We start from the raw sequence: 13,139 nt of genomic DNA, 5'->3' as shown, positions 1-13,139 counted from the left end.
GAGGGCCCTGCTGTGTGTCTTGTCTGTGAAAAGCATTAGTTTCCTTGTAGTAGTTATGTGATGTGACATTCTTAATTGACGTCTAGTTCCCAGCGTTGAAGGACCATATTTCAAAGCAAGAGTGTAATAAAAAGGAAAGGTAGATCCGAAGTTCCCAGTTTCTCCTCAGGTGACATTTATAAACAGCTCTTTATTTTTAGGAAACTCTATCATACTATGTAAAAGTCAGAAAAAAAAAATTTCTCCTTTTCTTTACTAAACGGTTCTTTACACAGAAGTCCAAACTATAGTCTCGCTGCCACAGACAGCCCTGCCCAGCAGTCCCAAGAGAAACGTCGGCTCCAGTTCTTGCCTCCTCTCTACACCCACACCCTACCAAGTGTGCACGCTCATCTTCACAAAATGGGCCGAAGCTTGGATCTTCACAGCCTTCCTAAGGTTGCATCCTCTTGTAACGCTGCATGAGGAGAAAAGAAGAGTCAGACTACAGGATGCTACCCAGCAGACATGCCGAGGTCCCTGCTGTGCACAGCGGCTGATCATGAAGCCCTCGGCAATCAGGGGGGTGTACAGGCAGGGCTACAGGAGCAGATTTCTGATGGAGAATTCTTTGTACACACTGCTAGTGGGTAGGACCCCATTGGGAGCACACTTTCATGAGGAGCTTGGTGGAGTTGATCCATGAGGCCTATGAAACCCTAGTATCAATTCAAAACAAAGCAAACCTAAGAGAAGGACATTCTTCCCAAACCCCCAGGGCTTTGGCCATGGGGATCAGACCTTTCCCAGGATTTAGTGGCAGCTTTTTTTATGCAGGTGATATCAGCTCTTTAATATGTACTAAAGAGGAAGAAAGAGAAGATAAATATGACAACAATTTGCTCTTATCAAAAAAAATGTGTGTCTGCTACACAGCTGTTTTCCTAGCTGATACATGTACAATGAAGGCATTGTTTCTCTCTGGCTACTTGATTGACGTGACCTGGCAAGGTTAATAAACTTAGTTTTGCCCTAAACTGTGTTCTCAAACCTGTGTCATCCAATAGTGGTGCAGGCTGGATGAGCAGTAGCCTTGCTCCTCTGGGTCCCTTGTCCTCACCCTGGTCTCCAGCCAAGGCTCCTGGATGGAAGGAGGAAGGGGGGTGGGGGGGGGGCTGTGAATGTTCACCTGGAGAGGTTTCTGTTCTCTCTAAAGTGACAAGTCACCAAACAGGTTTTGTGTCTTCTCTTCACCAGGCTTTCTCCCCTTGGCTTTAAAGTATGGGGACACATCCCCATATCCTTTTCTAATCTACTCGTCGGACAAGCCAGGCTTTCACATACCTGAGAAAAGAGAAGCCAGGGCTGTAAGCTGCTGTGTCCTGGGAATGTTGCAGCTCTTTGTGACTGAGTTTGAAATGGAGGCCCAGTTGGAACCCCAGTTCAGCTGCTGGCCTCCCAGTCACCCCCTTCTCACCAGAACCACCTGCTTTCCCTGGGCATCAAAGGCCAAGGGCGGTGGCGGGGGAGGGGGGGGGGTGAAGCAGCACTGGGAATCTGCCTCTGGAGACCCCTAGAGCCATCACATACTTTTCAGCAAAGAAGGAATTAGCCTTTGTGACTGACAGCTGAAGTGCTTTTAAAGGTGCCTTGATTCAGAAGGATACAGCAAAACTGTCCTCCGCGGTCCTGTCTCCTGAGACTTCCGGCTGGACATGGTGGTACAGCGCTGCATTAGCCCCACTCGGGAGGTGGAGGCAGGCAGCTGAGTTTAAGAAGGTCATCCTCAGCTACAAAGCAAGTTTGAGATCTTCATGAGACTCAGGCTCCCAAGACAGCAAGACTTCAGAACTGTCCATCACCCCAGTGACAGCAGGCTCAACACTCCCTCCTGGTGACTGCCCTGGGAGGGGTGGGGGGGGGCAGCCACCAACAACCCCCCAGGAACAGAAACTATTTCCTTTATAGTCTTCCTCCTTGTCCTCTGAACTACATGAACTTTCTGTTGTGCAACTATTAAAGGAGGAAGGAGGCATAGTGAGGACTTCCAGAAAAGTCTGTGCGACCTACCAGATATCCTCCAGCTTCGAGGAGCAGAGCAGCTCAGTGTCATGTGTCTCAGAAGTTTCTTACCAGTCCCCTGAGTGGTCTGCCCTGGGTCCTCACCCAGGCTCCATTGCTTTAAGGTATCCTGGAATCTAGACCAAGGCAGATTAGGAGGGGGTCTTCGTGTATGTTTAATATAGGCTCAAATCCCAAGCCTACCTTAAAACCCTCAGAACCATCTATTTCCTCACTGGGGCCATACTCCGGAGCTTCTGGAGCATTTGGAAGGGGAAACTCCAAGCTATAGACTAGCCACTCTTAGGTTCAGGACTCCAATCCCCGCTGGCAGGCTGTAACCTTCCTGCTGTAGTCATGGGTGAAAATTCACAGTTGAAAGCTGAACCTAATGGAACCTAGTCCCTGACAAACAGGTCACACTTCATAAACTCTTAACTTCTGAGGATGTGTGTGCGGCAAAGCTGCCGAGGGCACTAGCCAAAATTCTGGAAATACTTTCAAAGGGTGAGGCTGAATGAACAAGAAACCCTAAGCCAGGGAGTTGGCTTGTGTGCCTGTGTGTGCGCACAAGCACGTGTGTGGATGCGTACGCTCTTCTAGAGCGATCAGGCTGACGTCAGCCCTTGGCATCTCTGATTTGTGCTCATTAGGTGAGTTTATCGGCCTTGAGTGTTGCCGCATACAGACAGCTAGAGGCCTGACCTTGTTACTGATGATGCTTCTAGGTCTCTGTGGCCTTTGGGAAATGAATTAAAGCCCTTGGTACCTCTGACATCAGGTTGCTTGTAGGATGTAGGCTGCTGTGATAGCAAGTTTCAAAGATCTGGTCTGCTTCCATCTCATTCTATTGCCCAACAGTTTCCTGGCCCATAAAACTAGGTAGACTTTGTCCATTCGTTTCTTTGTTTGTTGTCTACTTGTTTGGTGTGTGAGCATTTCAGTTGGGGGAAGATGGCCTCTGCTTTGTGAGGCGGAATGGAAAAAGGCGTGTGGAGCCCAGGACACTGTGTCAACTGGAGTACCTCCTGCTTATCTCTTGTCTTATGTGTAAAGCCTTTCAGACCAGGTCCCTCCCCCAGGACCTCCTACTGACACGTTCCACCCAAAAATACTCTAGCTGCCCTAACTGCTGGACGCTGCCCCCACCCTACAGAGTCAAAAGCCCAATCTCTAGCCATGAAATCCCACCAATCTCTACCCTGAAAAGTTCCACCCCCTTCCCATGAAGCTGTATAACAAGCCCTGTATCCTGTTCAGTTTGCTGCTGCTTCTCGCCCAAGCAAAGGCAGCCATCCTCCTGATTCTTTCCCTCCCAATAAATCTCTTGTGTGAGGTTTGTTGTGCGGTGTGACTTTGTGGTATTCCTTGGTTCCTGGCTGCCAGGATACCTTTCCATCCAAACTGTAATGCTTACATTATAAATTTAGCCATATTCTTTTACGTTCATATCTATATATTTCTGAGGCTTTCTGTAAGGTTATTTTTCAGTGTACTCCTGTGTGTGTGTGTGTGTGTGTGTGTGTGTGTGTGTGTGTACGTACTATATGTGTTTGTATGCACCTGGGGGTGGCAGAGGAAGGTATCGGTTTTCCTATCACCCTTATCCACCTTATTCCCTTGATAGGGGGTCTCTGGATCTCTCATTGACCTTGGAGCTTACTGTTTTCAGCTAGACTGGCTAGCCAGCAAGCCCAATGAATCTTTCTGTCTACTCCGCCCCGCTCTGGCCCCTGATTCCCACTGCTGGTGTTTTAGGCACATAAAACCATGTTTGACTTTTTATGTGGATTCTGGAGATCTGAACTCAGTTCCTGATGCTTGAGTAGCAAGCACTGCTCCCCAGCAAGCCACCATCACCCACGGGCTCTCCTCAAACTTTCAGTTCTCCTCTGTGCCCCTCCAGAGTGCTGGGATTGCAGGTGTGTGCCACCACATCTGGATCCTCGGTTCACTCCCAAAGAGTAGAATTAAAATGTGTATGATGTCAAACCGTCAGTGGGAGAGTCCATAACTAAAGAATATTATTTGATGTTTGTTTGTTGTTTATCAAGACAGGGTCTCACTATGTAGCCTAGGCTGACCTCACACTCCTTCCTCAGTCTCTGGAGTAGCTTGGGTTATAGGGATACATCATCAGGCTCTACTTAAAACTTGTTTTCTTAGCCGGGCGTTGGTGGCGCACGCCTTTAATCCCAGCACTCGGGAGGCAGAGGCAGGCGGATCTCTGTGAGTTCAAGGCCAGCCTGGGCTACCAAGTGAGTTCCAGGAAAGGCGCAAAGCTACACAGAGAAACCCTGTCTCGAAAAAAACAACAAAAAAAAAAACTTGTTTTCTTAATCTCTAAAGCTTGGGAGGTAAACCGGTAGGTGCCAAATTATATTAATTTCTTTTATTCCGCAAATCCTTGTGTCTCTTCCATAGGGTGGGCATTGAGTGGTGATAAATACCTTTTTTAGTCCTGTGACTGCCTGCCCTGGGGAGGGGTGTGTGCAGTGGCCACTCACAGAGAGGTTCCGCTCCACCAGGTCCTCCTGGGGCCACTATTTCCACTGCCCTGTTCCCGGGGCAGCAGTTGCCTGCACCTCAAACCTCTATTGATGCTCAAGCCAGACCAGGCCGGTTCCTCCTAGCCTTCTCTTCTACGTGTGGAGATGGCTGTACCTCACCAGGTCACCAAGGGGAGGGTGTGTGCATCCCATCTAGTGTCTTTCTACAGAGCTTGTCTCATCTCCCAGGAGTCACTTCCTGTTCTCTCCCAGATTCGGCATTCTGGTCCTCGTACCAGCAGACCAGGGGGCGCTTTTCATTTTGAATGAGATGAGCCTGGGTCATCTTGAATCAGGGCCTGGAGCCTGCATAGCTGAGTCTTTAGGGAGAAGGAAGGCAGTGTGCCAGGCCCTGCAGCTAGGGCGCGAGCCTCTGACCTCTGATTTGGAAGAACCACGTCAAGGGAAGGTCTTTGTTCCCTGTTTCCATCCCTTCCCCCGGGGCCTTGATTGGAAACTCAGAATTGCCCTTTGCACAGGGCTCCTAACCAGCTAGATGGGTTGCCCAGTTGCCCCCTGAAGTCCTTAGAAGTCACAGCAGTTACTGGAAAGATGGGGAGGCCTCAGTGTGGGCTCTAGCCAGGGCTGCAGGTTCCAAGAGGACAAGGGTGAGAAGGTGCATGGACCCCAGGTATCTAGCCCCACTGTGCAAACTCCGGGTCCTCTAACCATCTTGGCACAGACAATGACAATCCGCCAGTGTCTGTAAATGGTGTTGCTGACATGTCTACCCCATTCTGCGGGGATGTGCCTGCATCAAAGCACATAGTGTTTCCTGCCTTGGGAGGCTCTACCCTTCGCCTAAGCTTGTTGCTATTTTTGTACATTTTTTCTGGCAATAACTACCTTCTGTGCCTTTAGGCCAGATTGTAAAAAGAACACCTCACCGTTTCCTTTTAAGTTTTTTTTTTTTTCCTCAGTTCAGTCATCCACCTCCTACAGTCTTAATTCTAGGAATGATTTACTACTTCTGAAAATGAGATCCAGCCAGGGGTGTGGGCACACCTCTGCAATCCCAGCACTTGGGAGGTGGAGGCAGAAGGATCAGGAGTCCAAGGTGATTCTGGGCTAAATAGTGAATCTGAGGCCAGCCTGGGCTACATGAGACTTGACAAAAACAAACAAATTCGTGCCATGTGATCTCAAAATTTTGGGCCCCTGGATTTCTGATTTCACATAGTATCCTACAGCATGTTAGTGAGGAGGAAAGAGGTATTGAAAGGACTAAGCACCTTGAACCTAGGTATGGAGAGGGTCTAAAAGGGCCCTGAGGGCTGGTGTGAACCGGGTAGCTGTTAGACTGGTCGGAGGGGGAAGGGCTTCCACCCACGTGGAGGATCACCTGCCTCTGAGTCCCCAGCCTGTGGCTGCTTACTATGGGACTGACCCTTGGAGCTCCAAGGGGGTTGATCGGGATGAGCCATACTTAGTCCTCAGGGTCATCGAAGGGCCTGAGTGGGATCATAGGCTTAGTACATGACTGGCTCACACCTCCATCATCATCACAGCTATTGTCCACACCACGGTGACAGCAGGGAAGTCCCTCATGGACCTGGGGTCCTGAAGCAAGACCTGGAGTGATGGCTGCGGCAGGGTATTGCCCTCCGGTGTTCCACAGAGGTCCCCACCCAGCACGCAGCCTGTGGGTCCTGGCTTCCTGCTTGGAGACACACCAACTGGTTTTAGATTCTGTTCCACAGAGAACTGAGCTGCAGGGCTTGCCCACTTTCTAAAAATATGTGTCCAGAGTTTATTTTCCTTCTCTGGGGCTGGGTTTGTCTGGCTTCCTGCTCAGAAGCCCAACACTGGATAAGCCACGCATCTGAGCTCACACTTCACAACTCTTAGCCTGTGGAGGATACGACACTCTTCCCAGAGCCTCCCTTCTGGGTCTCCTCCCTAGAGGCAATGCCAGCCCAGCTCTGCCAGAACACTGGAGCACTGTGTGGCCAGCATTGGCTCTCATATGTGTCCCTCATACACCATTTTCTTACTATGAAGACCAGGCTAGCCTGGACCTCAGATATCTACCTGCCTCTCCTCCTGAGTGCTGAGATTAAAGGCATGCACCACCATGCCTGGCAGAGTCTGGAGTTTTAGAGGCCCTTTGTGAGACTGTGATGCATGGCCAGAAAACAGAAGGAGTATTCCCCTGCCAAGGTGCACAGTGGAAGAAGTACCCTAAGGTGCAGAATGGGTGCTGGACTACAGCATCTTTGAGGTGGGGGCCACATTACACTTACCTCTACAGCTACGGTGTACCTGATACGGCATCTGGCACATAAAAACCAGCTATTAAATTGAATAATTGTGATCGAAGAAGAGCAGCTCAGACCTTACAGTAAGCGTCTGTTACTCCCTGAGCAGAAATAGTCTGGCTCGGAGGACAGAGACACAGGGAGAGAGATGTACAGACAGACAGAGTAGACAGCGGGCTGAGGCCGTTGTGAAGACACCAGAGGGAGATGACCAGTGGAGACTCCCTCCTCTGACAAGGGCCAGGCTATGGTTCCTGCATCTTCCACACGTGGCCTCTGGGTTTACCTTGAATGGACCAAAAGGTGAAGTGTTAGTTGTGGCCAGCCCTTCATGGATTCATCCTCCTAGCATTTCCGCCCTACTATGTGCTGTTCTGGGAGCTGAGCAGGCCATCAGGCTGCATCCTCCCCAGGCCTACAGCCCAGGTGCGGGGAGGACAGACAGGCTGATTTTGAGGTGTGGCCATTCTGCAAAAGGGGAATTATGGGAACTCCAGAAGTGAGGGCAGGGGAGATGGTCAAGCTGATGCCTGAAGGACAAGCCAGAGCTAATGGGACCAAAAGTCAGGTGTGCTCAGGCCGAGGGGACAGCACTGGAGAAGACCCAGAGCAGGTCAGGAAGAGGAGGGTGTGTGAGGGACAGTGGCCTGTACTGTCACTGGACAACACTGCCCCTGAGTGAGGCAGGGCCTATGGGAAGAGCCATGGTCCGTGTCTACGCAGGCCTTACAACCCAGTTCAACAAACAGCACCATTCTGTACTCTGGGGACACAGTGAAATAGAAGCAAAAAAAGGTGTGGGGGGGGGCGCAGGGGGAGTTCTTGTTCTTGAACTTGTTATTCTAGTGTTGAAGACTGAAAATATTGTGGGGGGAGGGGGGCGCTAGGGCCAAGACATAGTTGGAATTCCTGACGGGACAGGTGGGTGGGGCCCAGGTGTAGAAGGGCTGTGTCGTCACATGTAATTAGGAGTTGGGGATGTGCCGAGTCAACTCTCAAGTCACCTGGAACTCTCTGACCTCAACCTGATGGTTTCAACATCCCTGCTTGCGGTCGAAGAAAGGGAAAATGTCCAAGCTTCCTGGGAGGAGCAAAACACAACAGATACTACCCATGTTATGCGACGCCGTGCCGAACCAGCTCCACCGTGCCGAACCAGCTCCACCGTGCCAAACCAGCTCCACCGTGCCGTACCAGCTCCACCGTGCCGAACCAGCTCTACCGTGCCGTATCAGCTCCACCGTGCCGTATCAGCTCCACCGAGCTGTACCAGCTCCACCATGCAGCAGCCATTGTACGCCCCCAGGCTATTCTCACTCTGCTCCACCATGGTGCAACACTGCTTAGCAAATGTTTTCAGAACCGAGTCAAGGTTTACGCAGCTGAGACCAAGGAGCCCCATTTGCTGGGTTCGGCACGTGGGGTCTCAGTCTCCTGGTAGGAGTGCTAGTTCTAAAACTGGTTCTCTGTCCCACACAGCATGCAGGTAAATGGTGAATGGCAGGCAGGGAGGGGCCTGCGGATCAGGCTAATAACACTTAATGGAAGATGGAGCCTCAGATCCAGACCGCAGCCGCACAGGCTGATCCTCTAATGACAGAGGACGTCGAACGGGTTGGCCGCCTTCAGAGGCGTCATCACCGGAGAGCCCTGATCAGATTGGCTGAAATGGGGCCTTGAACAAAACTTACCTTGGATTCACATTTTGTATTTTTGAACACCTTTTAAAAAAATTCATTTCCTTTTTAATTAGGCGTGTGTGCAGGTCTGTGTGCGCATGTGGGTTCAGATGCTTGCAGAGTCTAGAAGAGCACCTTGGGTCCCTGGGAGCTGAAGCTACAGGCAGCTACGAGCAGCGGGCAGGGAAACAAACTCGGTCCTCCGCAAGAACCCACTCCTCACCACCCAGCCCAAACCTCCAGCCCCTCATTTGGTGTTTCTGAACAAGTGTGAAGGAGGAGGACATGCCTGGAGGTGGAAACTGGTCTATCTGTGAAAATAAAGATGCGCTTGGGCCTGGCCCTGACACGAACGTGCTGTGCAGTCCAGCCCACTTTCCATCTCCCCAGGCCTCCCGGGTTTAGCCAAGAGCAATTAGACACTGCTATGATAAGAAACCCCTACAGTCTCAGTGGCTTAACAAAATGAAGTCTATTTTACTTACAGCCATCCTGTAGGTCTGGTGTTCCTTCCTCATCAGACTGGGGGGACCAGCCTATGGTTTGACGGTGTCCCCTCCAAATTCCAGTTTTTGTTATGTAAATAAAGAGCTCGGCCCTTTCTTGCTGGTTTTGGCACGTCTTCCTGCCATACAATACCTCTCACCAGAGAGAAGACCCTCACCAGACGCAGCTTCCCCACCGTGGACTTCCTGACCTCAAAACTGTGAGCCAGTTTGAACTTTCCTTGTTTATAATTGACCAGGCAGTGGTATTCTGGAAGAGCAGCATGTGACAGACTACGACAGTGCCCACAGTGTCCCTGGAGCAGAGAAGGATGAGGCACAGAGAGCATCTAGTAGGCCCAGCCTGGCTGACATTTCTCCTCCTAACACCCGTTATGGGACCCGGTTCGCTGTTGCACCATCAGGTGTCAGGGGTCAGTGTGTCTCCCCAGGAAGAGTATGTGGAGAGCTGTGGAGAGCAGGGAGCAGGGGCTTCACGCACCCCTCCCCCACTGAATGCTTTCATTCATGTTCCTTTCTGGAATAAGCCGCAGGCAAAGTTACATGTTGGAGCCACCGATTCTTTGCTGTCCTCAAAAAGTCCAGTGAGTGACACACAGAGCCACAGCAGTTACAGTCCTGGTACAGGAGGTATGGCCTGGATGGCCTGGAGAGAGGGCAAGAGTGATTTAGCAATTGCTCCCCCCCCCCCCAAAGAGATGGCTCAGTGGTTGAGAGTACTGGCTGCTCTTGCAGAGGACCCAGGTTCAGTTCCCAGGACTCACTCAGTGGCTCACAATCACATGTAACTCCTCTTCCAGGGGTTCCAATGCCTTCTTCTGCAGTCCTTGGGTACCAGGCATGCATGTAGTACACATACATACATACATACGTGCAGGAAAAACATTCATACACATAAAATTTAAAAACACAAAACAAAAACCCCAAATATGTGTTTCTTATAAATTCTAATGGTATAAAGGAGAATAGACAATTTATAATGCTAAAATATATAATATCTTAACTGCAAATTCTATATACCCAGTTGATTCATATATAACTTGTTCACTGATTTGTGTCAAATACATTCAGCCATGATTTGACAATAGACTTAGGTCTCGATTGATACCTTTAATTTTTCCATCAAATGTATTGTCCTTAAGGGGCTGGAGAGATGACTCAGTGGTTAGGAGCTTGGATAGCTTTTGCAGAGGACGTGAATTCAGTTCCCAGAACCCACATCAGGTGGCTCACAGCTGCCTGTAAGTCCAGCTCCCGAGAACTCTCATTTGAGGCCTTCACGGACACTTGGACACATGTCACAGACACACAGACACACAAATATTCATATCAATAAATCTCTAAAGATCTATCTGCTATGTAATCTTTACACAAATTGTATTTATTAAAAATTATATTTATGGGCTGGAGAGATGGCTAGGAAATTAAGAGCACTGCCTGCTCTTCCAGAGGTCCTGAGTTCAATTCCCAGCAACCACATGGTGGCTCACAGCCATCAATAATGAGATCTGGTGCCCTCTTCTGGTGTACAGGCATACTGTACACATAATAAATAAATAATAATAAAAATTATATTTATTAAGCAAGGTCTTAGTGAATTGGATAATAATTTTCAAACACTAGAAAAAAAGATTTCTTCTCTCTTGCATTCAGGTATAACGCATAGCTCACTCCATTTTCTTCCTTATCTCTTTCTCAAAGGTAGCCCCACCTACAAAGCAATAAATATATCAAGCTCTGATTTGTAGTATTTGTCTACTGCAAGGACTTACATACACCTACTCAGCTGGGCCAACTTCCAGTGTGTGACATCACTGAGCTGAGTCGAGAAGAGGTGTGCAGCGGGAAACCACTGTGTAAGGGCCAGGCCTTCGGGCTCTGTCTCCTACCGCTGAGGTATGATCATGTCTGCTGTGGTAGGAGAGGCCAGACCACTAACCTGGCAAAGCATTCCAGGACATCCATCCTGAAACTCGTCACCAGGCTTTCAGGGCTTGGCTAAATGAAGTGAAGAAGTTCTGGAACAGACTTTGCCTTTTCGGAATGAGAAGACGACAGAGTCTCCAGGATGCTATGTCTTATGGCATCATCAACTTTATAAGTAGAATGGAGAGGGAGTGTATCTGAGAGCTGCCGGGGGTTCAGACCAATTATCTGTACTTAACACACAGGTCAACCCTGAGAGGGATGCATCATGGAGGAAACTGAGGCAGGAGCACTTAGGATCCCACAGAGTCCTACAGCTAGTCAGGGCCAGAGCTGCGAACCCAGCCGTCCCACTCGTTGCTGTGACCCTGAGCTGCTGTGTCCCTCAGAGGGGCCTTGTCCTAGGCACGCTCTCTCCTTTCTGGGATGCGCTGGGCCTAGGACTCCTGTGGGTGAGAACATGAAGAAGGCAGGCCCAGGCGGTGGGGCTAGCAGCTTAGACGACTTGGGGATTTTTATTTTATAGAGAGAGTAGAGGCCAGGCATGGCACATGACTTTAATCCTAGCACTTGTGAGGCACAGGCAGGTGGGTTCAAGGCTAGCGTGATCTTCACAGAAAGTTCCAGGCCAGCCAGGGCTACACAGTGAGACCCTGTCTGAAAAGCAAAAACAAACAAACAAACAAACAACAACAACAAAACCAAACAGCAACAAAATGTAAAACTTACCTCAACCAGAGAGGGCTTCCTCAGGGTTTGCCTTCTATGTCTGTCTGTTTTCTCTGGAAAAGTGAAGCAACACCCTAGAGAGCCAGCTCAGGGGGTCTGAAGGAAAATTCCCAAATAGCTGGCCTCACTATCTCTTCCCTGCAGAGTGGGATGTGGTCCCTTGCGTGTGCTGGGTGCAGGTTGCAGGTAGCAGGGGTGATTCAAGCGGGAAGGGCTGGCACACGCCTGCTTTTAGAAAGCAAGAAGAACCCGAGGGGAGATGGAAAGTCCCTGTGGGCAGGAAGCTGGTGGAGCAGGAGGAGGTAACCCACCCAGCCTCCAGCATGCAGCCTGAGGAGGAAGTAAGGGCCCATTGGGTACTATCACTAGCACGGAGTCACAAGTGACCCTCCAGAAAGCATCACTCCTGAAAGGCCATCTGAGGGAGGGATCACCCGGGGCTTTTGTGTTTCTTTTTTGTATGGGTGTGTGTGTGTGTGTGTGTGTGTGTGTGTGTGTGTGTGTGCGCGCGCGCGCTTGATTCAGGGTCTTACTATGCAGCTCTAGCTGTCTTGGAACTCGCTATAGACCAGACTGGCCACAAACTCAGAGATCCACCTGCCTCCTGAGTGCTGGGATTAAAGGCATGTGTCATCCATCATGCTTAGCTGGGTTTATAAGTCTCAAAAATCACCAGCACCACTGACTAGAATATTCTCTGCCATTGGAGTAGCTCTTGGGTTGTTCTCTGGCCTTCTCCCTAATAAGTCTGCTCACAGGCCACAGGGCGAACCAGGCAAGGCGCAGGTCTGTCTGAGAGGAGGCCCCTGGGGTAGATGAAGGGCAACTCGGAGGAGGTGCCAGTTTCCAGCTGAAAGAGGTCCAGTGGCCCCGGTGGGGGAGGAGAAGGCTACTGGCGGGGGTGCGGGGGGGGGGGGGGCCGTAGTGTAAGGCCTAGTGGGGGAGGAGAGTAGACAGTATCCCCACAGAGGAGGCAAGGACAGAGGGTGTGACCAGATAAGTCAGGATCTGAAGGACCACGGAGCCAGTCTCTCTTATCAGGGGAGGGTTATAAGCATAGAAAGGAGAAGCCCAGAACGAACCTTTGCTCTTGGTCTGGAATTGGAGACACAGATGTGTTTTTGTTTTTGTTTTTGTTTTTTTTTTAAGATTTTTATTATGTATACAGAAGAGGGTGCCAGATGTCATTACAGATGGTTGTGAGCCACCATGTGGGTGCTGGGAATTGAACTCAGGACCTCTGGAAGAGCAGTTGGTGCTCTTAATCTCCTAGCCATCTCTCCAGCCCTGGAGACACGGATGTGAACTCCAGTTTCAATCTACATCATCAAAGAGTGAGGAAGTATGGGCACGGATGTGTATCTGCAAGTCCAAGTGCAGAGACAGACCTGTGTCTCCTAGCTCAGTCTCCAAAGGCCTCGGGACAGTCACAACCTCATCTCCACAGGCTCA

General features: G+C 50.1%; 1 long non-coding RNA gene across 1 annotated transcript; it reads right to left on the bottom strand.

The window, feature by feature from the left end:
* Positions 1-1,514: 1,514 nt before the first annotated feature.
* Positions 1,515-12,667, bottom strand: LOC121829530 (uncharacterized). The gene is made up of 3 exons (XR_006072447.2): positions 7,959-12,667; positions 2,050-7,133; positions 1,515-1,769 (listed from the first exon to the last, which is right to left on the bottom strand). It is a non-coding gene; the product is annotated as an uncharacterized LOC121829530 (long non-coding RNA).
* Positions 12,668-13,139: the final 472 nt, after the last annotated feature.

Source organism: Peromyscus maniculatus, chromosome 5 (genome assembly GCF_049852395.1).
Source record: "Peromyscus maniculatus bairdii isolate BWxNUB_F1_BW_parent chromosome 5, HU_Pman_BW_mat_3.1, whole genome shotgun sequence".
Classification (NCBI taxonomy): Eukaryota; Metazoa; Chordata; class Mammalia; order Rodentia; family Cricetidae; genus Peromyscus; species Peromyscus maniculatus.
Note: the sequence above shows the minus strand (reverse complement) of the source record. Positions and strands in the feature narration are given on the sequence as shown.